This window comes from Triticum urartu, chromosome 7A (assembly GCF_056163025.1).
Source record: "Triticum urartu cultivar PI428250 chromosome 7A, HENAU_Tu73, whole genome shotgun sequence".
NCBI lineage: Eukaryota > Viridiplantae > Streptophyta > Magnoliopsida > Poales > Poaceae > Triticum > Triticum urartu.
This window is the reverse complement of record NC_141879.1, coordinates 122536683-122562600: the sequence shown is the minus strand read 5'-3', so window position 1 is coordinate 122562600 and position 25918 is coordinate 122536683. Positions and strand designations below refer to the sequence as shown.

At 46.1% G+C, this 25918-nt stretch overlaps 1 pseudogene; it reads right to left on the bottom strand.

The window, feature by feature from the left end:
* LOC147958443 (uncharacterized) overlaps window positions 1-24618 on the bottom strand; it is a 145489-nt pseudogene extending 120871 nt beyond the window's left edge.
* Window positions 24619-25918: the final 1300 nt, after the last annotated feature.

Genomic DNA, 25918 nt, shown 5'->3' with positions numbered 1-25918 from the left:
AGAGATCCGGAGTTTTCTTGGACTCGCAGGATACTACCGGAGATTCATTGAGAACTTTTCAAAGATTGCAAAGCCTATGACGGAGTTGTTGAAGAAGGATACTAAGTTCAAATGGACTGAGGAGTGTGAGGCTAGTTTCCAGGAGTTGAAGAAACGCTTGGTTACCTCACCAGTATTGATTTTGCCAGATCAGACCAAGGATTATGAGGTGTATTGCGACGCTTCACGTCGAGGACTTGGAGCAGTGCTTATGCAGGAAGGAAGAGTTGTTTTGTATGCTTCACGACAACTGAAGCCTCATGAGTTGAATTATGCCACGCATGATTTGGAGTTAGCAGCTATAGTGCATGCACTAAAAACGTGGAGACATTTCCTCATTGGAAATCATTGTGAGGTGTACACGGATCACAAGAGTTTGAAGTACATATTTACGCAGAAGGAGTTGAACCTCAGACAAAGGAGATGGTTGGAGCTCATCCCGGAAAAGCTAATGTAGTAGCTGACGCATTGAGCCGCAAGAGCCATGTCAATACTCTAATGACGGGGAAAATACCCAAGGAGTTAGCAGAAAACCTTCGTGAGCTATGTTTGGAAATAGTTTCGAGAGGCTATGTGGTAGCATTAGAGATTCAGTCAACATTGATGGATAAGATCAGAGAAGCTCAGAAATCTGACAAGGAGATTGCTGCTATAAAAGAGAAATTGAGCGAAGGAAAAGCAAAGGGATTTCGTGAGGATGAGCACGATACCTTATGGTTTGAGGACCGTGTTTATGTGCCCAATGACCCGGAGATCAGGAAGTTGATTTTGCAAGAGGCACATGATTCACCGTACTCGATTCACCCAGGGAATACCAAGATGTATTTGGATTTAAAGGAAACATTCTGGTGGACCGGAATGAAGAAGGATATTGCAGCATATGTAGCAATTTGTGACGTATGTCAGAGAGTAAAGGCAGAGCATCAAAAGCCAGCAGGATTGTTACAACCTTTGTTGATCCCGAATGGTAGTGGGATAAGATAGGCATGGATTTTATCATAGGACTACCCAGGACAAAAGCAGGCTATGATTCGATATGGGTAGTAGTTGATCGTTTGACGAAGGTAGCACATTTCATTCCAGTTAAGACCACTTACACCAGTGCTAAGTTGGCAAAGATATACATGACTAGGATCATTTGTTTGCATGGAGTTCCAAGGAGTATCGTATCAGATAGAGGAACCCAATTTACCTCAAAGTTTTGGGATCAGTTGCATGAAACTTTAGGAACCATACTAGAGTTCAGCACAGCTTTTCATCCGCAGACAGATGGACAGACCGAGAGAGTCAATCAGATTTTGGAAGATATGCTGAGAGCTTGTGCACTAGATTATGGATCTAGTTGGGACGATAACTTGCCGTATGCGGAGTTTTCTTATAACAACAGTTACCAAACCAGTTTGAAGATGGCACCTTTCGAAGCTTTATATGGAAGGAGGTGCAGGACACCGTTGTCATGGGACGAAGTTGGAGACCGTCAGTTCTTTGGACCAGATTTGATTAAGGAGTCTGAATGGAAGGTTAAGTTGATTCGCGATAGGCTCAAGGTAGCCCAGTCCAGGCAGAAGAGCTATGCAGATTCTAAATGCAAGGAGACAGTCTACGAAACCGGAGACAGAGTTTATCTTTGAGTATCCCCACTTCGAGGAGTTAAGCGCTTTGGAGTTAAGGGAAAGTTAGCACCGCGTTTCATTGGACCATACAAGATCTTGCAACGTATGGGAGAAGTCGCTTATAAGTTGGAATTACCAGAGGGACTGTCAGGAGTTCATGACGTATTCCATGTTTCTCAGCTGAAGAAATGTCATGCCGAGATGGCGGAGGTACCGATAAGAGATACCGTGCCACTCGAAGCAATTCAGTTGAAGGACGACTTAACATATGAGGAGAAGCCAGTTAAGATTCTCGATTATGCCAGCAGGGTTACTCACAGCAAGGTTATCAAGTTTTGCAAAGTTCAGTGGAACCACCACTCAGAGGATGAAGCCACCTGGGAAAGAGAAGAAGATTTGCTCAAGGACCACCCTCACCTATTTTCTAGCCAACCCGAATCTCGAGGGCGAGATTCATCTTAAGGGGGGTAGGTTTGTAACATCCCAAATTTTCAATTTGGAATGTTATGCATTAGATCATCATGCATATCATATTTTCTTGCATTTTGGTCGATCCTAGAAATTTCACGCAACTCAAGGACCTTCGGAGAGAGTTGGCGATTTCGTTATTTTCATATTTGAGAGTTTTCTCAAATTTGAAAAGAGGGTCATTTGATTTATTTATTTCATCTTCAATTATTTTTCCGATATTAAAAAAATATAAGAGAGGGAATAATATGACTTTCCCAAATTTAGGAAAAATGAAGATTTAATGAATAAGTCAAATTTTGCTTTAGCCGGAGTTTATTTGCATTTCATTTGGATAGGGAAAAATGCGCATTTTTGAAAATTGCATTTTAGGCCCGGAGAAAAGTTCATTTTGTTCGACTCATTTTTAGGAGTCGGGGAAATTTTACTATAGATTTTTGAGTTCGTTTAGATTTTCTTTTCTGTGTTTTTCTGCGCGCGAAACCAATTAAAAAATCTTGCAGCGCCCTGGGCCAAGGCCCAGCCAGCAGCTGGCCGGCCAGGCCATCGCCCGCGCCGCGCGCGCCAGGCGCCAGGAGGCCGCCGCCGCCGCCCCTTTTGGAGTCCTAGTAGGACTTTAGTCCTACTCCGTTTCCTCTTTTTCTTTCCTATTCCTACTCTATTTCTTGTCCCCTACCCCAAGAAACCCCCTCCCCTCACCAATATAAATACCCCTCTACCCCCCCCCCCCTCCCCTCACATCAAACAACCCAAGCCTCTCTCCTCCTAAGCCGTAGCAAGCAGGAGCGCGCAGCCCCAAGCCGCCGCCGCCCTTAGCCGCCGCCGCCCTTAGCCGCCGCCGCCTAGCCGCCGCCGCCTAGTAGCCGCCGCCGCCCGGAGCCTGCCTCCCGAGGTAGCCGCGCCTTTCTTTTTCTTCCCCGGTCCGGTTTTTCCTAAAAGAACCATTCCGTTTTCTCTTCCGTTTCTTTTCCGGTTTTTGTTTCGGTTTTCTTCCGAAACCCTAGATCGGTTTTTCAGTTTTTTTTCGGTTTCTTTTCCGAAAACCCTAGATCGGTTTTCGTTCTTCTATCGGACCGTTCGTCCCAACGAACGTGATCACCGATTTTTCCCGGTTAACGACGTCCGTTCGTTTAACCGTTCTTCGTTTTCTTTTTCGTCGGATTTATTCCGCGATCGTGATCTCAGATCCGATCTTCGTTCTAGTCTTTCTTCTCGCTCATTTATCGGAATCAGGTGATTCAAACGCCTGGAGTTTCGTTTCGAAACCGCCGTTCCGTCTAATCAACTTAAACAAGTTTTTGCCCCGGTAAAATTTGACCTAGTTTCAACTTGCTAAAACCGAGTTGTTTTCTTCCGCCGTTTGTTTTCCGTTTCTTTGTTCGGTTCGTTCTTTCTTTGCAACCGGAGTTCTTAAGTTGAAGTTTCTGGTTCGTTCTCTTGTTCGAGTTTTACCTGTGCATTACATGAGTACTTATTGTGTGCTTGTTGTTTGTCTGCGATAGATCACCCGGATTGCGCCGCTTGTTACTTCGAAACCCTAGGTCTCGCGGATCATCAGCAAGGCAAGTAACACTTTGATCATACCTTTTCTACAACCCATGTTTTATTGCATTAGATCAATCCTCACACATTGCATGATTAGGATCTAATTAAATTGTGGGAAGGGAAGTAGATGAGGTAGTACCTATTACCTGTTTATTATGAAACCTTTGGGAGTTACTTCTACGTTTGCTTTTATGCCATGCTATGCTAGTAGACGTGGATTGGGTGAGTGATATCCATGACAGATGTGAGTATTGTTAATTAATGGTTTATCTAAGGTGGCAACTTAAATACACATCTGGGTGGATTGAGGCACCTGATGTCTATCAGGACTTGCCTGTTTTTATTTTGGACCGCCACCCAGGCTCAAAGGGATCATAAGATCTTTCATGCTAGAAACTTCCGTGTGCAGCCACAAGCCATTATGGGCTCTGGCATAGTTGACTAAGTTGTGCAAACTCTTACAGTGGTAGACTAGCAGATGTAGGGGATGTAGGTGTACCGGTCTACCCGATCGTAAGGTGCTAGCGCTTCTGAAAGACTATGTCTCGGTCATCCGTCTTCTCAAACACCCTGTAGTGCGAGAAACCAAACGGAGGCGATCGAGTCTTGTGGGGAAAAGTGCGCAAACCTCTGCAGAGTGTACAAACTAATCATGATTATCCGTGTCCCCGGTCATGGACATCTTGAGTATCTAGTACTTGAATATCATGTGAATCTCAACATGTTACTTCTAATTAATGTTGTTGGGTTTTAATTGTTCACTTAATTGGGATCGGAATGCTGTCAACCATTCTTGATGTTTCACAACCACCATGATAGTTAAATAAATTTATTCCTTTGCAGTAGGGAAAAACTGGCTTTACGCAAAAACTGTAACCATAGAGCTTTCCACCAGCCATATATGCATATAGTATAGCTGTTTCATTCCATTACTCTCTATGTGTTACATTGCCAGCATATTCCATGTGCTGACCCGTTTTCGGGCTGCAACTTTCATGTTGCAGACTTTTCAGACGACGAGTAAGGTGCTTTTAGGTCGTGGTTCTATACTCAGTGATGCCGTTGGAGTTGATGGACCCATTTATCTTCCGAGTCTTCCGCTGTTATCATTATTAGATGGCCTTAAGCCATATTTATTGTAATAAGTTCTCTTTGAGACAACAATGTAATAAGTGTGTGATTGCCACTCTGCTATAAATCCTTCGATGTACTGTGTGGTGTCAGCATTACTGATCCAGGGATGACACCTGAGCACAGAGCACTTGATCCATTCGGGTCGGGTCGCCACAGTATCCGGCTCCGACTCCGACAGCCACTCCGAGAGAAGTTATTACTCCGGCTCCGAAGATACTCAAGATGAAGGTGTTGCCGGTCTAGCACTTGTGTCAACCAACTCCTACGACATATTTGACTCACCAAATGAAGGAATTGGAAGATGCTTCATGGACAAAGGTCCTAAGGTAACACACCCCGAGTATGTTGATTTCAATAGTGATGAAGATGACTTGTTAGGTGATGATTTGCTTGGTGACAACTCTAGTGATGAATATTATGATGAAAGACCAATTAATCATGCTAATCAAGATAAAACGAATGACAATGATAAGGAGAAAATTGAGGCCCTAACTAAAGAACTAAACACTCTTAAGTTAGCTCATGAAACCATCTTCGAAGATCATCAAGAACTTTTAAGAGCTCATGAGAAATTACGCTTTGAAAAGCTCAATCTTGAGCAAGAGCATGAGTTCTTAAAGGCAATCAATGATGATCTCCGTAAGAAAAGTTCTTCTTACATTGCCAAGCGTTTACTCTTATCCACTTACATGCCTCAAGTCAAGTCTAGTAACAAGAACAAGAAAGATTCTTCCTCTAGTAGTAACAATGATCATGCTAAATCCAATATTGTTGCTTCTAGTAGTTCTCTTGATTCCACTAATGATTCTCTTAGCCAAGTTACACTTGAGCAAGAAAATAGCTTATTGAAGGGAATTATAGAGAAAGGAGTGTACAAAAGCCTTGCCGGGAGTAAGCAATTCGAGGAAATTGTGCGCAAGCAAGGAATGCACCGAAAGAATCAAGGTGTTGGTTTTGAACGAAAGTTCAATGCCAATGGAGTTGAGTGGGAAGAAGATCAATACCCCAAGACAAAGTTTGTCCCTCAACAAGAGAAGTATACTTCTTTCAAGGGGACACAAGCTCAAGATGATCTTCCACCACAAGACTACAAGCAAAAAGGCAAGGACAAGCTTCAAGAGGAAATTGATGCATTTGAAGAAGCTCCAAAGACCTTAGTCAAGTGGATTCCCAAGACTACTTCAAGTTCCACGTCATCAAGTACGACTACAACTCCAAGGATTCCCATCAAGATGATGTGGATCCAAAAGAAGAACTAGAGAGTTCTTGAGGGTGACTCCGCCAGCGTACTTCACTCTTATCATTTTGGCAAGAACAAGTGCAATCAACTTCCACATCTTGCACTAGTTCAAGGAGTCACAAACCCTCTTGTTGGTAAGACAAGGGACAAGGTAACCTAAAAGTTTTCATGGACATCATCTTTGTGTGCATCACTCTATGTCTATGGATATCCTTGCTTGTTCCTTGTGGGACTAACCCATGTAGGTATTGAAAGTGCAATTCACTCAAATGGATAGCTCCAAGAGATCTACATCAACATTGAGCATCCACATCTCCAATATCTACATGAAGTCATCATCGCCAAAACCCAAGGTTAGTTCATCCCTCTTAGGGGGGGATATCACATCTAGGGTGAGCTTTACTCTAAGACTTGAGCTAAAGCAACTCTAAAGATGTGAACAAGTCAATGCTTTATGTAAAAGTGGTAACCCCACTTGAGCTTAAACGATGAGTATGACCTATGATCAAGTGTTCTCACTTGACTCCTAAGTCAATATACTCATATATAGATGACCTAGTCATCGCAAATTGCTTGATAGATGCTAGAATTGGTTGTGCATGCCTTGTCACATATTTCATTTGCCATCTTATTGTGTGAGCATGCTGGTTGCATATTTTACTCATTCGAGGACATCCACTTGTTGTTTTGATTGTTTGGTTTTATCTTCTTTTGCCAAGTGGATGGACAAGAATGCCTAAGAACCTCCTCTAGCTATCTATGATTTTCTCGTCTCAAACTCTATTCATGCTGCATCACAAAATTTGATCAAGTCAGATTCGAACCACTCTGTGTGAGGAGCGCTCGGAGTCCCCGATTCTTCATAGACTTAAACTTCCAAAACCTCTTTATGATTCTCGGTCTGACCGATACTCCACCTTCGGTCCTACCGAGATCATTAAGTTGATCTAGGTTTTCGATCTCGGTGCAACCGATTTGAACATTTCGGTCACACCGAGTTTCAGTAACTGCTTGCAGTTATGAATCTCAGTGCCACCGAGTTATTCCACTCGGTCACACCGACAGGGTCGGGCTATATATAGTCACGGGCAAAATTTTGGAAATTTCTCCGAACCCCTTCGCCCGCACGATAGCCTGCTCTGCCCTCGTGGTCTCCGGATCGTCTTCTCGCCGCCAGCAGCCTCCAGTCGCTGGTCTCCGTCGCCGTCAACGGGAATTCTGCCCCGCCGTTGTCGCCGTAGCAAGTCCGCGCCGAACTAGGGTATGGACTTGATCTTTGTGCTATTCCCCAATCTGATTCCTAGCACATTGTGATCATATTGATTCTAGCCACGATTGAAACACTCCTATCCAGTCAAAACGCTCATAGATTAGGTTTGATTCGAAAATTCTAGGTTTAGGTTTCCGCCGAAACTATCTCGGACCCACCGAGTTGGCTTATGCCATTGCACAAGTGAGACTCGGTCTGACCGAGAATTACTTATCGGTGTGACCGATTTTTGAACTCAGTAAAACCCTAGCAGTCTCGGTGCCACCGAACTATGACTCGGTCCTACCGAGTTCACTAGTTTAGGTTCCAAAACTGCTTCGGTGTCACCGAGTTTGAAAATCGGTAGATCCGAGATGATTTCAGTGGGAAACTAAAACTAAGTTTTTGGATCATTCTTTTGCAAAAATCTCTGCATTTTGTGATGCTCATCCACTCTATCTCTTCTATAATCTATTCACAGGGTCAGCAGTCAGTTTACAGCATGTCTGATCAAAGTGATAGCCAAAATATGTCAGAGCAGCAAGTGGTGATGAGTGAGGGCACTACTCCCTCAAGTTCTTCTGATGAAGGTAGTAGGAGCACTCCTAGCAATTTCCAAAGGCTGCCATGAGACAAAGGAAGAAGAGGACTTCAGATTCCGAAGATGAGGACTATGTGGCAGAGGAAGAGGCCACTTCCAAGAGAATTGAGCTAGCTCAAGGCACTAAGCCAGGCCTGAAAATCAAAAGGCCAGCAGGCAGGCAGCCAATGTCAAAGGCCAGAATGTCAACTGAGAAGCCCATAGAGCCAGTTGCAGCTGAGGGCAAGAAAAGAAAGGAAAGGGTGAAGAAGACTGTGGCTAGAGTGCTTGGCAAAGCTTCCATCATGGAAGAGGAAGAAGAAGAAGAAGAAGAAGAAGAAGAGGCAGTTGCACCAGCGCCCAAGGCACCCAAGCTAATGGGAGATGCCATAAAATTAGGGGGAGCTGCTTCCAAGGCCAAGTCAGCTCCAAAGCCAAAGCCTAAGAGAAATACAAGGAGCATTCATGCAGCTGAAAAGAAAAAGGCCCCAGTGCCTGAGACTATTGCTGAAGAAGAGGAAGAGAATGTCCTGAGAAAGCTAAAGCCCAAGATCCCAGACCACAATGATGCTCATCCTGTGGTTGAGGATATGAAGCTCAGGAGAGATTCAGGGCTGAGGAAATGGAGAGAAGCAGACCCGTATGCTTCAAGGAGAAGGACTGCCGTGGACTACAGGTTTCACACCAAGGAGTAGCAGGATTTTTATGAGACTGTTTTGCTAGATAAGAAGCCAATCGTCTGTGACATGAGATGGGTTGACTGGACCTACATGAGGGAGAAGGAGGAACACTACCCAGGAGTATATGACAGCTTTAATGCTTGTGGAGTAGCTGACTTTGTTGGGCAGAAGCTCACAAAGTGGAACGAGGAACTGATCATGCAATTCTACTCCACGGCACACTTTTATCCAGATGGGAGCATCACATGGATGTCTGAGGGTACAAGGTACCAATCCACAGTTGCTGAGTGGGCACAGATCATTAATGCCCCAGAGGAGCAAGATGATGACTTGGATATCTATGCCAAGAAGAAGATGTACCATAACTCCATGTCCAATATGTACAAGGAAATTCCCAATGAAGCTCTTGACACCTTCAAATTTGGATATGTGCATTACCTTCTGTCAGGACTGCCTACGATCAATTGGATACTAAGGCACACCTTACTGCCCAAGTCTGGAGATCACAAGATGATCAGAGGCCATGCTATCAACTTGCTACATGTGTTTGATGTGCCTCAGAAGTTCAAGGTGATGAGCCTCATAGTGGAAACAATCAAGAGGACTGCAGCAGATCAGAAGAGGAGCTGCGGATATGCCCCTCAAATTCAGGAGCTCATCAACTCCAAGATGGGCACGGGCATATATCTATTGGACAAGGAACACCTGCCCATCCGTCCAAATTTCGAGGACAATCAAGTTGTCATGACTGAGAACGAGCCATCATCTGCCCAAGCATTTGCAAAGAAGGAGAAGGCGAGGAAGGAGAAAGCTGCCAAGATGCCTACTCAAGAGGAGGCATCTGAGTATTTCTTGAAGACCAAACAAGAGCAGCTTGGTTACTTGATTGCATCCACGCTGAGGATTGAGAAAAGTCTGGCCACCCTCACTCAGAATCAGCAGAGCCTAGAGAGAATCATGGAACAGAAGTTCTATGACTTGGATGTCAAAGTAACGGAAGTTCAGTCTGCAGTGGAGCAGCTCCAGGAGGACATGCAGGAGAGGAGAGGCAGGACTACCACTCATGCCTTTTCCAGAGTGCCACGAGGCCCGAGGTCATCTGCCGTGCCAGTTGCTGACACCAGAGCCACCACTTCAGCACCAGCTACAGCCTCAGCTCCAGCGTCTACTTCAGCTCCAACTCCAGCGTCTACTTCAGCATCTACCGAAGCCTTCGTCCTTGGAGTGATCCGGACTCCACCACCACCAGAAGATCAAGCCTAAGCGTTGATTTAGCACTATGCATTTTCTAGGAACTTTTTGGTAACTTGTTGCCAAAGGGGGAGAAGATGTATAGATCATAGGCTTCGAGAGAGAGAGTGTTGTTTTTCTCTCTTGCTTTATTTGGTGGTTTTTCAAACTTGTTTGCTTTTGAGTGCTTGAGATACTACGTCATTATTTGTGAGACATTGATGATCATGTGTTTGATCATAAGCTACACTTAATGCTTGCTTATTGCTATTATCCTATCTATCTTGTGTGATCATTCACTTTTCTTGGTGATGAGTGCATGTATTTCATTCTTATCATTTTGAGCGCTCCACCAAGATGTATGTGACATGGAGGAGTAACCCATGACTCTAACTCTTTGTGCATTTGCAGTCCAAAGCAAATTTTAAATATGCACAAATTTAGGGGGAGCTCTTACTTATCACATACTTCTCAAAGCGACGATATATTTCATGCTTATTATCATTTGTCGAAGCTTTGATCTATATGTTGTCATCAATTACCAAAAAGGGGGAGATTGAAAGTGCAACTATCCCTAGGTGGTTTTGGTAATTCATAACAACATATAGCTCATTGAGCTAATGCTATTCCAAGATGATTATTTCAGGAAAGCTCAATGATTGGCATGGCATGGATGTGAAAGTGGAACCCTCAAAATGGTAAGGACAAAGGATTGGCTCAAGCTCAAAAGCTCAAGACTCTTCATTTTATATTTTAGTGATCCAAGATCACATTGAGTCTTTAGGAAAAGCCAATACTATCAAGGAGGGATGAGGTGTTGCTTAATGAGCCTCTTGCTTCATGTGCTTAGTGATATGCTCCAAAACCCTCAACTACTTTCCCATATCCACATATGACCTAAACCCTAAGCCAAACTCGGTCCTACCGATTCTTCCTATCCGGCGCCACCGAGTTTCACTTGTCATTAGCCACTGCCAAACCCTAGCAATTCGGTCCTACCGATAGGGATCTCGGTCTCACCGAGATGGGATTGCAAACTCTCTGTTTCCCTTTCATAACTTTTCGGTCTCACCGAAAGAGCGAATCGGTCCCACCGAGATTGCAATGTAAACTCAGTGTTTCCCCTTTGTAACTTTTCGGTCTCACAGAGTTCCACTCGGTCTCACCGAAAGAGCAAATCGGTCCCACCGAGTTTGCCTGACCAACTCTCTGGTTAGCTAATTACCAAATTCGATCTCACCGAGTTTGTGTAATCGGTCTCACCGAGATTACGTTATGCCCAAACCCTAACCATATCGGTCCTACCGAGTTGCATGTCAGTCCCACCGAAAATCTCTAACGGTCACTAGGTTTACATTTTCGGTCCGACCGAGTTTATTGATTCGGTCCCACCGAGATTGGAAAACTGTGTAACGGTTGGATTTTGTGTGGAGGCTATATATACCCCTCCACCTTCTTCTCATTCGAAGAGAGAGCCATCAGAACACACACACCATTCCAACTCATATGTTCTGAGAGAGAACCACCTACTCATGTGTTGAGACCAAGACATTCCATTCCTACCATATGAATCTTGATCTCTAGCCTTCCCAAGTTGCTTTCCACTCAAATCTTCTTTCCACCAAATCCAAATCCTATGAGAGAGAGTTGAGTGTTGGGGAGACTATCATTTGAAGCACAAGAGCAAGGAGTTCATTACCTACACACCATTTGTTACTTCTTGGAGAGTGGTGTCTCCTAGATTGGCTAGGTGTCACTTGGGAGCCTCCGACAAGATTGTGGAGTTGAACCAAGGAGTTTGTAAGGGCAAGGAGATCGCCTACTTCGTGAAGATCTACCGCTAGTGAGGCAAGTCCTGTGTGGGCGATGGCCATGGTGGGATAGACAAGGTTGCTTCTTCATGGAACCTTTGTGGGTGGTTGCTTCTTCGTGGACCCTTCGTGGGTGGAGCCCTGTGTGGACTCGCGCAACCGTTACCCTTGGGTGGAGCCCTGTGTGGACTCGCGCAACCGTTACCCTTCGTGGGTTGAAGTCTCCATCAACGTGGATGTAGGATAGCACCACCTATCCGAACCACGGGAAAAACATCCGTGTCTCCAATTGCGTTTGAATTCTCCAAACCCTTCCCTTTACATTCTTGCAAGTTGCATGCTTTACTTTCCGCTGCCTATATACTCTTTGCATGCTTGCTTGAATTATGTGATGATTGCTTGACTTGTCCTAAATTAGCTAAAATCTGCCAAGAACTAAAATTGGGAAAAGGTTAAGTTTTTATTTGGTCAAGTAGTCTAATCACCCCCCTCTAGACATACTTTCGATCCTACAGCAGGTCATCGTACCCAAACAAACAAAGTAGCGTTACGCAAGTTCGGCAGGGACCGTGGACATCACAAAGTTTCATCGCTACAGAAAGTATACAAGTTCAAGCGACACATATCATCATCATCGGCATCGTAAATCACTAGAAATTCCATCCTACCATATCATCAAGGATGGACCCTAACTTCTTGAATAGCGTGAGGTCTTGACGTTGCATGCCTATGCGAGTTCGGACGTCAGCTCGCGATATAGGGTCGTGGTGGAACATCCACTACAGGAATCCAGTACTTTGTCGTCTGCCATGGCGGACGGCAAAGGCAGGGACGGCTGACGGCAAAGCACTTTGCCGTCCGCCGCGGACAGCAAACAGTGACGGCAAAGATAGGGTCGGCAAACAGGTCCTTTGCCGTCGGCTTTTTATGGCGGACGGCAAAGAGCCCTTTGCCTAGAGCGGCTGACGGCAAAGAGGGGGGACGGCAAAATGTTGCACGTCCGCCAGCGTCACTCCGTTAGGCGGCTAACGGCGGCCTTTGCCGTCCGCCAGCGGACGGCAAATTTGAGCGCCTCTTTGCCGTCCGCCAGACGACATCAGCTATACGTCAGCGCCCGCTCTTTTTTGCCGTCCGCTCGGCGGACGGCAAAGGCAAAGTATTTGCCATCAGCTTGGCTTTGCCCTCCGCCACGGTAGGCAAATTGGCCAAATGGTCCATCCCCAGGAAGCACAGGTGGGCGCCACGTGCCCCCTTTGCCGTCTGCCACCGACGGCAAAGGGGTCTTTGCCGTCTGCCGCGGACAGCGAAGAGCCTGCACTGCCTCTTTTTTGTTCTGTTTTTCTTATATCCAACAATTATCACAACAAATATTTCACAGCACATATATATCGATCACATAAATATCCAGCACATATATATCCAACATAATAAATATCCAGCACATATATATCCAGCACATATATATCCATCCATACATACATAGTAGGTTGCACATAGTTCCATCGATCCATACATATTACAATATGCAAAGTTTCATCATAGCAAGCGAGCAAAATACAAGAAGTGCATCAAAGGAAAAAACAGGAAAAAGCAAGCAATCCATCATAGGAAGCTGGCTTTCGTGAAGTGAATGAAACCTGCAAAATGACAAATAAGAAAGTTAGAAAAAGAAGACTAGAAGAAGAATTAGACTAGAAGAAAAAGAATAGAAAAAGAAGACTAGAAGAAGAAGTATATGCCATATATTAGCTAACTTAGGTGAAATGCCACGTTTATGAGCTAACCTAGGTGAAATGGGTAGTTTATGAGCTAACCTAGGTGAAATAGGTTGTTTATGAGCTAACCTAGGTGAAATGGGTCATTTATGAGCTAACCTAGGTCAAATGGGTCGTTTATGAGCTAACCTAGGTGAAATTGATCATTTTGGAGCTAACTTAGTTGAAATGGGTCTTTTATGAGCTAACTAAGGTGAAATGACACATTTTTTTAGCTAAGTAAGGTAAAATGGATCGTTTTTGAGCTAACTTAGGTGAAATGGGTCGTTTATGAGCTAACCTAGGTGAAATTGATCATTTTGGAGCTAACTTAGTTGAAATGGGTCTTTTATGAGCTAACTAAGGTGAAATGCCACGTTTTTTTAGCTAACTAAGGTAAAATGGATCGTTTTTTAGCCAACCTAGGTGAAATGGGTCGTTTATGAGCTAACCTAGGTCAAATTGATCATTTTGGAGCTAACTTAGTTGAAATGGGTCTTTTATGAGCTAACTAAGGTGAAATGCCACGTTTTTTAGCTAAGTAAGGTAAAATTGATCGTTTTTGAGCTAACTTAGGTGAAATGGGTCGTTTATGAGCTAACCTAGGTGAAATTGATCATTTTGGAGCTAACTTAGTTGAAATGGGTCTTTTATGAGCTAACTAAGGTGAAATGCCACGTTTTTGAGCTAACTAAGGTAAAATGGATCGTTTTTGAGCTAACTTAGGTGAAATGGGTCGTTTATGAGCTAACCTAGGTGAAATTGATCATTTTGGAGCTAACTTAGTTGAAATGGGTCTTTTATGAGCTAACTAAGGTGAAATGCCACGTTTTTGAGCTAACTAAGGTAAAATGGATCGTTTTTGAGCTAACTTAGGTGAAATGGGTCGTTTATGAGCTAACCTAGGTGAAATTGATCATTTTGGAGCTAACTTAGTTGAAATGGGTCTTTTATGAGCTAACTAAGGTGAAATGCCACGTTTTTGAGCTAACTAAGGTAAAATGGATCGTTTTTTAGCTAACTTAGGTGAAATGGGTCATTTGGAGCTAACCTAGGTGAAATGGGTCATTTTGGAGCTAACCTAGGTGAAATGGGTCATTTTAAAGCTAACGTAGGTAAAATGGATCATTTAGGAGCTAATCTACGTAAAATGGGTCATTTTAGAGCTAACTTGGATAAATTGGATCACTTGTAAGCTAATTAAGGTAAAATAAGTCATTTTAGAGCTAACTTAGGTAGAATGGATGGTTTATGAGGTCAGTAAGCTTATTAAGTCATTTTGGAGGAAAAGAAGCTAACTCTAGGTCATTATGGTAAGCATATTGAAGGAAATAAAGCAAAGTCTAGGTCTTTATGCATTTGTTAAGCAAAACACTAGAGAAACTTACCGTGATCACGGAGATGTAGGAGCGGGCTGGCTCGCGCCGGTAGCTGGAGAAGGAGCGGGCTGGCTCGCACCGGTAGCTGGAGAAGGATCGTGCGATGCGTTTTTGGAGTTAAGCTGCACCAAAGATCATTTCCAATGTCTTGTTAGCATTATGACACTCAAATGTTAAGACTAGCAAGTAATGTCCATTCAAATTAAACTCACTGTGCTCCCAGGAGCAATCACTGGCATCGGCGGAGCGGTCTGACCGGACTTCTCGCACACAGACTACACATTTGGTTTTCACAACAGAGTCATACTAGTTAGTAATGAGACTCAAATGTTAAGACTAGCAAGTAATCTGCAGAAGAAACTTACCACAAGGAGCTCATACATGGCCCTTGCCTGCATGTCATTCCGTGCCCTCTCCTCCTCCAACATCTTTCGTCCTCTCCTCCAACTCCCGCTGCCTCTCCGCCGCCTCCGCCAGAAGTTTCTCCGTTCTATCTCTCTCACTCTGTATAGCAGCCTGCAACACCACTCACATGACCATTTGTAATCATTGATGGAAGCGCACACAATGTAGTGGAGAAAGATAGCTGAGTACGTATAACTAACCTTGAAGGCGAGTTCGACTGGCCGTTGACGAGGCCTTATCTCAGGAGCGGAGCTCGACTGGTGCGCCTTGATCTCCGGGAGAGTGCTAGGACAACGGATAAGTCCATCTCCCATGGCTATGGAGCCATGGGACCTCCCATCACCAGATATCATCAGCAGCTCTGTATCAATGGGACCCTGGCTCGGGTTAAAGTCCTCCCCTTTCCTCGCCTTCCCCTGATCTCTATATTGCACGAGCTTCTCGTGGGCGGAGATGTTGGTGAAGTTCTTTGGATCATCGAGGTCAGACGCAGAGAATGCCTTGACTTTCTTGTAAGGGCCAGTGTGGGCCATGGCATACAGGTCGTACACCTCTGGCACCTTATCCACCTTATTGTAGCGTGCCTGAAAGAGAGAAACAAAGTGAATTAGTAATTAAAGGGCTAAAGCTAGCATGATGAATGAATTGCATGAATCATGAAGCAAACCACATACCCAGTTCCGCCCGTACTGAAATAAGTTGGAGCTGCCTTGGTGGTGTGGCACACCTTCCATTTGGGCACGTTTGTCCTTGGCCTCTTTGTGGGTGGCCAGCCATTCTTTTGAGCACCACTCATTGACCAACACCTCCCAACAATCCATACGATCCGCACACCATCTCGGAGGGGACTAAGTTAGCAAATAGAAACTTGAGCGCTACGGCTATGAATTACTAAATGAAGGAAGTAAGTACAAGGCCTTAAGAATTACCTTCATGTACTTCTCCTTACTCAAGAACTTATCGTGGCACTCCTGCTTGGGCTTCTTGATACCACGCCCGGCATAGTAGTCTCGAACAGCCTGCACCCGAACCTCATGATGTAAGTTCTGAAGTAGGCGCTTGCACTCCTTGTGGATAACATGATCCGCCTCCTCCTCGTATCCCTCCTCACACCTGTAGAATGTCTGTAATCAAATGAGACAATATTGATTAGTACAATTAATAACTAGCTAGTTGAAGATTTTTAATTGTGTAAAGGAGCAATTACCCAAAACTTTCTGATCACGACGTCTGCCCTCGTCTTGCACAAGACACCGTCGATAATCTCACCCGGCGGGGCCGGGGCAGCCAAGTAGTGCTCCCAAGTCAATCCAACCTCTAGAAGCCGACCCTCACCAGGCAACGTGACAAACCCCAGGAAGTTTTGCCGAATTAGAACTCCAAGGACGGAGTTGGGCCGGCGGACACTTTCATGGTGGTCCCAACCCCTGCAGCATGACAAGGCCAACACATCAGTTATTTGAAGAAACGTGAATGCAGAAGGTACAAAAAGATTAAATGCACTTACCTCTCCCCATCAGGGAAAATCAACCACCTCTGCTCGCGGGTCGCCGGCACGGACGGGAGCCGTGTAGCACCACGCTGGTAGACATTGCCCCCCTCCTCCCCCTCCTCGTCAGTCGGCTCCCCGCCATCATCGGCATGGCCACTCGGCTCCCCGCCATCATCAGCGTGGCCACTCGGCTACTCAGGCCAGGTACCCCATCCAGACGTGTGCTCCTCCGGGGTCTCGTGGGTCGAAGGCCCATCGACCCGAGGCTCGTGGGCCGAAGACCCGTGGACCGGAGGCTCATGGACCGGAGTCCGTGCAGCCTCCTCCTCAGACGAGTCCACCCTAGCAGTCACGTGCTCGGGTGAAACAACTGGTGGCGGCGGCGAGGAAGGCGCCGTAAGAGTCACCCTACCTCCTCTCCCGCGACCACGTGCTCCACCTCCTCTCTTCTTTTTACCTCGTCCCCTGCTGGGCATCGCGGTCGACGAAGAAGGGCCCGGCGGTGTCGCCATACTGTCCAGCAACGCTCGGCGGAGAGGTGCGTGGGGAATGGAAGACCTCGCACCACGCGTCGACGAAGAAGGGGCCTCGGCGCGCTCCCGACCAGCCCCCACCATCTTTCAACACCTGCCATGACAAAGAATAAACGAAATTAGTACAACATAAAAAAAGTACCGACATGAATAATAATATGTATATCACTTAAGTGTATCATCATCAAGTACAACATAAAAAAATTGAATACCTGACACTACTAATAATCTCGATCAGTATCATCAATAAATGCATAATCATCATCATCACTATAATCAATGATGGGCTCATAGGGTTCATTGGCATCAACATGTGCAAGGCCACCTTGACGTAATCGGTCAAGCATTGACAGGTCATCCGCAGTAGTAACCTCTTCTTGTTCCGGCTCTTCTTGTTCCTCCTCTGGGGTGATGTTGGATTCATTGTCGCTGTCTACTTCAATGTTTTGGGGTGAAGTATAGCGGTTCTTGAAACGATTTTTGGAAAGACGTGTCTCTTGGAAGAATTCTCCTTCATATGTGTCTGGGTTAATGTGAGGTTCATAATCCTCTTCCTTTGGGGGAGAAAGTCTAGCACGTGGCGGCACTTCATAAACGACATCCCAACCTTTCAGATTTGGATTAGTTTGACAAGCCCACGATAGATAGAATACTTGGGTCGCCTGTTGAGCCGTAATATAGACATCAGGAACATCTAAATGGGTGCTTTGGTTGATTTCAACTAGCCCTATATGTTCATGAGTCCTTCTAGTCTCCTTCGGCTGAAACCAATAACATTTGAAGACTACGACATTCGGTGGGTTTTCACCATAGAACAGAAGTTCATAAATTGCTTCAACTCTCCCAGAATACTCGGTACCTCTTTCGCCGATAGAAGATACACAACAATTTGTAGACTTTCGGTCGGCCATAGATAGCTCTTTGCCATAGGTACGAAAGCGATACCCGTTGATGTCGTACTTGTCAAATGAACGGACCTTATAGTCAAAACCATTAGCGACTTGTCTCAATTCGGCGTCCATAGACTCTGAATTAGCCTACAAGTTTAATATGAAAGGATTGTTGCATTATGCACAAATTAGCGAATGAAATGAAATTGTCTAATAGAAATTACTGTTTGTTTCAACCAAGAGATGAAACCGGGATAGCCGCCTCCTTGCTTTGCGAGAAGCTCATACTCTTCGAGGGGATCCTTTTGGATCTCCGCTCCATACGAGAATATGGCGACGTATCGACTGTATGACATATCCAGGAATAAGAGAAGTTCAAAGGAAATAGAAGTTGCGAAACAATGTACCGAGAACTTACTCGATGTACGGCCGCACTTCTATCAGGTTGTTGAAGATATACAATGAAATGGTCTGCCATTCTTCGTTATCCAAAGATACTGGATGTGAAACACTAGCTGGTGCGAGATTCCCTTTGAATAGGCTGAGGTTGGATCCACCCTTTTTAGGCTCGTCAGCATTGTACCGAGGCTTCGGATTATGCAAATGACGATTTTTGGCTTCGTAGTGCGCTGTTACGAAGTTTGCCACCTCCTCTGTGATGAATGCCTCAGCCATCGATGCTTCAATTCTACGTTTATTTTTACATTTTTCTCGAAGCGTCTTCTACATCCTCTCAGTTGGGTAGCACCAACAATTTTGCACGGGCCCCCCCAATCTTGCCTCGGTCAGGAGATGCAAAATCAAATGCTGCATTGGATTAAAGAAGCCCGGTGGAAAGATCTTCTCTAACTTGCAGATCAACTCCGGCGCCAACTCTTCCATTTCTTCTAGCACGCCAGGCGATAGTTCTTTCGCACAAAGAATATGGAAGAAATAGCTGAGTTCTGCCAGTACTAGCCATTCATCCTCAGTGATGAAGCCACACAACATCACCGGCATTACCCGCTCAATCCATATGTGCCAATCATGACTCTTGAGACCAAATATCTTCAGTTTATCAAGATTCGCTCCCCTCTTTAGATTCGCTACATACCCATCGGGGAACATCTACTGCTGTTGCACCCACAAGAGAATTTCCCTCATAGCTGGCCTTCCAAGATTGAACCATGCCTTTGGCTTCGTCCAGTTCTGCTTTCCTTTCCGTTCTTTCATGTTTTGTAACGGCCTATCACATAGCGCCTCCAGATCGACTCTAGCCTTAGTATTATCCTTTGACTTCCCATCTATGTTGAACAATGTACCAAAAAGTGCCTCGGCGATATTCTTCTCAGTGTGCATCACGTTGATGTTGTGTGGGCAAAGGAGGTCTTTGAAGTAAGGCAGATCCCATAAGCATGTTTTGCGAGTCGACGCGTGCTTAGTATTATACCCCTTGAAGTACCCTGGACGTTGTGGATCTGGCTCGAGAGCGTTTAACTGATCCAGGGTCTGTTGGCCTGTCAATGCAGGTGGTGCAGAGTTTTTGACAACTCTACCCCTGATGAAGTTCTTCTTGCCTTTCCTGAACTTATGGCGAGGATCCAGGAACTGTCTATGCATGTCGAAGCAAGAAAACTTGCGACCGGCCTGAAGCCAACGAAACTCAAGAGCTCCCTTGCATGTGGGGCACGGGAACCTTCCATGCACACACTAGCCAACGAATAGCGCATACGCCGGCAAGTCATGCGTCGAGTACATGTACCAGACACGCATTATGAAGTTCCGTTTGCTAAAGGCGTCGTATGTCTTGAACCCATTATCCCAGGCTTCTTGCAATTCGTCCTTAAGCGGCTGCATGTACACATTCATATTTTTCCCCGGATAGTTGGGTCCTGGAATTATCAACGTCAGGAAAATGTTCTTTCTTTGCATAATCTGTCCAGGGGGAGATTGAGTGGGAAGACAAATACGGGCCAACAACTGTATTGGGCTGCCGTCATACCAAACACACTGAACCCATCCGTGCTGATGCCGACTCGAGGATGCCTCGGATCTGCCGCTTTGTCAGCATGTAATTCATCAAACTTTTTCCACGCAACACCATCTGATGTGTGTACCATCATCAGATTCCCATCTGCATCTAGTTCGGTTATTTTGCCTGTTTTGTGCGTCATCTGTCTGGCCGTCTCTTCGATCATGAAAAGACGTTGAAGTCTTGGTACGATTGGCATATATCGAAGAACACTAACGGGGATTTTGGTCTGTGTCTTCTCACCCATACCGTTGTCTACCACAATATACCTGGAAGACTTGCAAATGGGACAATAGTTCAAGTCCGCATAGTCAAGCCTAAATAAGGCACATCCTTTCTCACAGGCATGTATCTTCTCATAGGGCATCTTCAGTGCACGGAGGATTTTGTCCGACTGGTACAGGTTTGCAGGCATTACATGGCCTTTGGGTAGAAAGCGTCCAAATACTGTCATAATTGCGTCATAGCATTCTCTGCCCAAGTTGAATTGAGCCTTCAGAGCCATTACTTGTGAGATGGCATCCAACTGACAAAGCTCAGTGTGCTCGTGGAGCGGACGTTTTGAAGACTCCAACATTTTATTGAAGGCCTTTGCAGATTCCTCCATCTCCTCGTCTGAATCCCGAGCATCATCATAGTCTTGCACCATGTTTTCCATCCCGGTACCATGCTCGTCGGTGCGATGACGATCCACCTCAGCTCGGTCACGTTGGGCAGACTCACCATGAAATGTCCACACCGTATAATCGGGCGTAAAACCACTCTTCTGCAGGTGTTTGCCCATTTCAGCCTCTGTCTTCTTTTCCCAATTGCCGCACCGGAAACAGGGGCACCAGGTTTTCTTTTGGCCATTTGCAAATGCGGCTTGCACAAACCCCTTGGTTTTTGTGAACCATTCAGCGCTCCATTTGTTCTGACCAGTGTGACCGGTATACATCCACGCACGGTCACTCATCTTGACTTTTAGAGCTACTGGACACACAACAATTATATATGTAATTCACCATGTATATATTCATCAGTTGATCTACTTTGTCAATTTTATTACGTCCATGCAACCTACACTCTAATAGGTAATGATAGGTCCTAATCCCACCCATGTATGTGTAGATTGGGTTCATTTTCCCATGCTATGCCCCGGATCCGACGCAAAATTTCGGCAGCACCTCCCCGCTGTTCTCCTGATACACGTCTCTGCAATAAACAGAGAGGATGTGTACCTGGAGAACAACAGGGGAGGCACTGACGAAATTTATGCGTCGGATCCGGAGCAAAGCATATGGGAAAACGAACCCAATCTACACATACTCGGGCTGTCCATGGATAGCGTTGGACAATTCGAAAGAATCAAGGTTATAAATATGCAAATGCATGCATATTTATAACTATGATGCTTTCGAACGGGAGACACATATTGGTTACGCATACTGATGATTCAAGACACATATATATCTAGCTATCAAGTTTCATCGGAATAGATCAAATAATTAATGGGGGAGGAGGACTTGTCATTTGTGCTCACCCACGAACGAAGGGGTAGAGCTCGTCAAACGCACGGCGAGGTCGTCGAACACCAAACCTCGCAGCGATGAAACAACTGCACATTTAAAACTACACGATCAACACAATTATATATGATGTTTTTCATAACAAAATCGAAAAATATATGACCTAACTAATAATTCACAAATATATGACCCCGTCGGCCTCTGGAAGGCCAAAGACACCTTTTCGGGAGGTGTCGGGGGTCGGGGTGTCCTGTCGGGGTCGGGGTGCCGTGTCGGGGTCGGGGTGCTGTTTCGGGGTCGGGGGGTCGGGGTGTCGTGTCGATGTCGGGGTAGTGCCGTGTCGGTGTCGGGGTGTTGTTTCGGGGTCGGGGTGTGGTGTCGGGGTCAGGGTGTCGGGTCAGGCTCGGGGTCGGGGTGTCAGGGTCGGGGTGTCGGGTCAGGCTCGGGGTCGGGGTGTCGGGGTCGGGGTCGGGGTCGGGGTGTCGGGGTCGGGATCTGGGGGTCTCGGGGTCGGGGTGTCGGGGTCGGGGTCTCGGGGTCGGGGTGTCGTGTCGGGGTGCTGGGTCGGGGTCTGGGTACCGTGTCGGGTCGGGGTGTCGTGTCAATGTCGGGGTAGTGCCGTGTCGGTGTCGGGGTGTTGTTTCGGGGTCGGGGTGTGGTGTCGGGGTCAGGGTGTCGGGTCAGGCTCGGGGTCGTGGTGTCGGGTCAGGCTCGGGGGGTCGGGGTGTCGGGGTCGGGGTCGGGGTGTCGGGGTGTCGGGGCCGGGGTGTCGGGTCAGGCTCGGGGTCGGGGTGTCAGGGTCGGGGTCGGGGTCGGGGTCGGGGTGTCGGGGTCTCGGGGTCGGGGTCGGGGTGTCGGGGTCGGGTCTCGGGGTCTCGGGGTCGGGGTCTCGGGGTCGGGGTCTCGGGGTCGGGGTGTCGTGTCGGGGTGCCGGGTCGGGGTCTGGGTACCGTGTCGGGTCGGGTTTTTTTCCTTTTTTTTCCTTTTCTTCTTCTTCCTCTTCTTCCTTTTCTTCCTTTTTTCCTTCTTCTTCTTCTTCTTCTTCCTCCTTTCCTTTTTCCTCTTCTTCTTCTCCTCCTCTCCTCTTTTTTCTTCTTCTTCTTCCTCTTCTTCTTTTTTCTTCTCCTCCTCCTCTTCTTCTTCTTCTCCTCTCCTCTTTTTCTCTTCTTCTTTCCTAAAACTAAACTAAACCTAAACCTAAAACTAAAAAAACAGAAAAAGGAAAAAACTAAATCTAAACCTAAAACTAAACTAAAACTAAACCTATAAACCTAAAACTAATCCTAAAACTAAAACTAAATCTAAACTAAACATAAACCTAAAACTAAAAAAACAGAAAAAAGGAAAAAAAAAAAGGAGGCATGAGAGCTCACCTGGGTGGAGGAGGGGGCCGGGCGGCCTGGGGCGGCGGCAGTGGCGACGGGGCCGGGGCGCCGGGGCGTGCCCAGACGGCAGGGCGGCGGGGGCGACGGGGGCGCCGGGGCGGCGGCGGGGTGGTGGGGCGACGGGGCGGGGGGCGCTGGGGCGGCGGCGGGGTGGTGGGGCGACGGGGCCGCGGCGAGGGGAGAGAAAGAGAGAGAGGGGCGGGGTGGGGCAGCCGTTAACGTTAGTGGGCCCCTCCCTCTTTGTCGTCCGCCCCCCTTTGCCGTCCGCCTTTTTGCTCTTTGCCGTCCGCTAGCGGACGGCAAAGAGGGGGGCCGTTAGGTTTTTTTGCAGCTCGTCAGTGGGGCCCCCTCCCTCTTTGCCGTCCGCTAGCCGACGGCAAGGAACTGGCTAATGGCAAATTATGTCTTTGCCATCAGCCAGTTCTATGCCGTCTGCTTTTTGGTAGCTGATGGCAAATAGCTTCTTTGCCGTCTGCTAGCTGACGGCAAAGAGCTGGCATATGGCAAAGTAGCTGATTCCAGTAGTGATCCCCTTCTCATCGACGACTTCTTTCATGATGATCGTCGCAATGTCCCTTTGGATGCGAAAGAAGTCATCTCTAAGTTTATAATCCGCTTCTCCAAGATATTTTAGCCACTTGTGGATATGTTCATCATTTCTGCTTGTCATGTCAAGCTTTTGGTGATCCGTGTTGAACTCAATCATGAGATGGAGGATGTACAATCCATCCTTCTTGCTTGGTTTTGGGACATGGATGCAGCAGAAGTTAGTTTTATGCGCGAAACCCATCTTCTTGTTCCTTTGTTTCCTGATCTGCATGTGGCCACCTCTAATGCTGAAGCCTTGGAGAGCATAATCTAGAATATTCATTATGTGGGTGTAGTCCTTCTTGTCGTAGTCTCTGGAAGGGTCGAAATACACGGCATGGGAGACTCGCGGGTAAAGAACGATAAGGAAGGCGCGCCCGTTGCTACGGGGAAAAGACACCTCAAATTATTCTCCATATGAGCGAGAAGGAATGATTGAAATGTACGAAAGGGTTGTCCGGAACTAACTTACTTTGGATGATAAGGCAGGAGGACAATTTCCTGGTCCTTATTCTATACCATGAAGTTTTGGAGGTAGTCCCTAGCAGTTTCACGCTCAAAGTCGCCGAGACTTAAGAAAGAGTCGTGCATGTAGTACGGATCCGCCACATAGATTTGCAAGACTTCTTCTCTCTTCATCACGGAGCTCATATGTGGCGCAAAAAGGCGGACAATTGTAAAATCGATCCGCCTTGTCAGAAACATCTCAAAGATATGGTCAAACCGTAGGAAGAACACCTCCACGGGCCGTGTGTCGACGTAGCACTTCCCCTCAGGCACACGAGCCGCGTATGTTGGATATCCTAGATCCTTCGAGGCTAGTAGGCTTTTCTCAGTCGACAGCACATGGTCGTGCAGTCTCCTGAGATCCCCTGATAGTGCCTCCAGCGGTTTTGACGGTAGCATCAGTGTCGCCATCGGTCTCGGTACCTTCCCCGCCGGTCTCGGCACCGTCATCGGTGCTGGCGCCGTCGGTGTCGATGTCAGCGTCAGTACCACCATTGAGGCCGACCTGCAAACTTTGACTTTGCATTTTCTTTGCAGTCAAATAGTCGAGGTACTCCTGTTCACCCTCATAATCCATCTCGTCTGCATTTTGGTCAGAAGGCCCAGTTTCTTCATTGTTCGACATGTTTCCTATGATTAAGTCTCCTCGTTTAATTCTAAAACTATGAAAAAAATGATAAATGACATAAAAAAGAAATCTATGTTTGTCGTAATGTCATTTCCGAGCACTCGATATGCCTACTATCTAGCACAAATCATGCCAAAATTCACTGAAAATTTCGGCATGACCTTTGCTAAAAAAATGGACTTATCGAGCGCCTGAAATTCACCGGAACGGAAATGAATCAACATTCCGGCGTAACATAGGCCACTCGGATCATTTACCCTGCACATAATTGATAACCCATAAGTATAGGGATCGCAACAGTTTTCGAGGGTAGAGTATTCAACCCAAATTTATTGATTCGACACAAGGGGAGCCAAAGAATATTCTCAAGTATTAGCAGCTGAGTTGTCAATTCAACCACACCTGGAAACTTAATATCTGCAGCAAGTGTTTAGTAGCAAAGTAATATGATAGTAGTGGTAACGGTAGCAAAAGGTAACAGTAGCAGAAGTAATATTTTTGGTATTTTGTAGTGATGGTAACAATAGCAACGGAAAAGTAAATAAGTGAAGAACAATATATGGACAACTCGTAGGCAATGGATCAGTGATGGAGAATTATGCCGGATGTGGTTCATCATGTAACAGTCATAACCGAGGGTGACACAGAACTACTCCATTTCATCAATGTAATGTAGGCATGTATTTTGAATATAGTCATACGTGCTTATGGAAAAGAACTTGCATGACATCTTTTGTCCTACCCTCCCATGGCAGCGGGGTCCTAGCGGGAACTAAGGGATATTAAGGCCTCCTTTTAATAGAGTACCGGACCAAAGCATTAACACATGGTGAATACATGAACTCCTCAAACTATGGTCATCACCGGGAGTGGTCCCGATTATTGTCACTTCGGGGTTGTCGGATCATAACACATAGTAGGTGACTATAGACTTGCAAGATAGGATCAAGAACTCACATATATTGATGAGAACATAATAGGTTCAGATCTGAAATCATGGCACTCGGGCCCTAGTGACAAGCATTAAGCATAGCAAAGTCATAGCAACATCAATCTCAGAACATAGTGGATACTAGGGATCAAACCCTAACAAAACTAACTCGATTACATGATAAATCTCATCCAACCCATCATCGTCCAGCAAGCCTACGATGGAATTACTCATGCACGGCGGTGAGCATCATGAAATTGGTGATCGAGGATGGTTGATGATGACGACGACGACGGATTCCCCTCTCCGGAGCCTCGA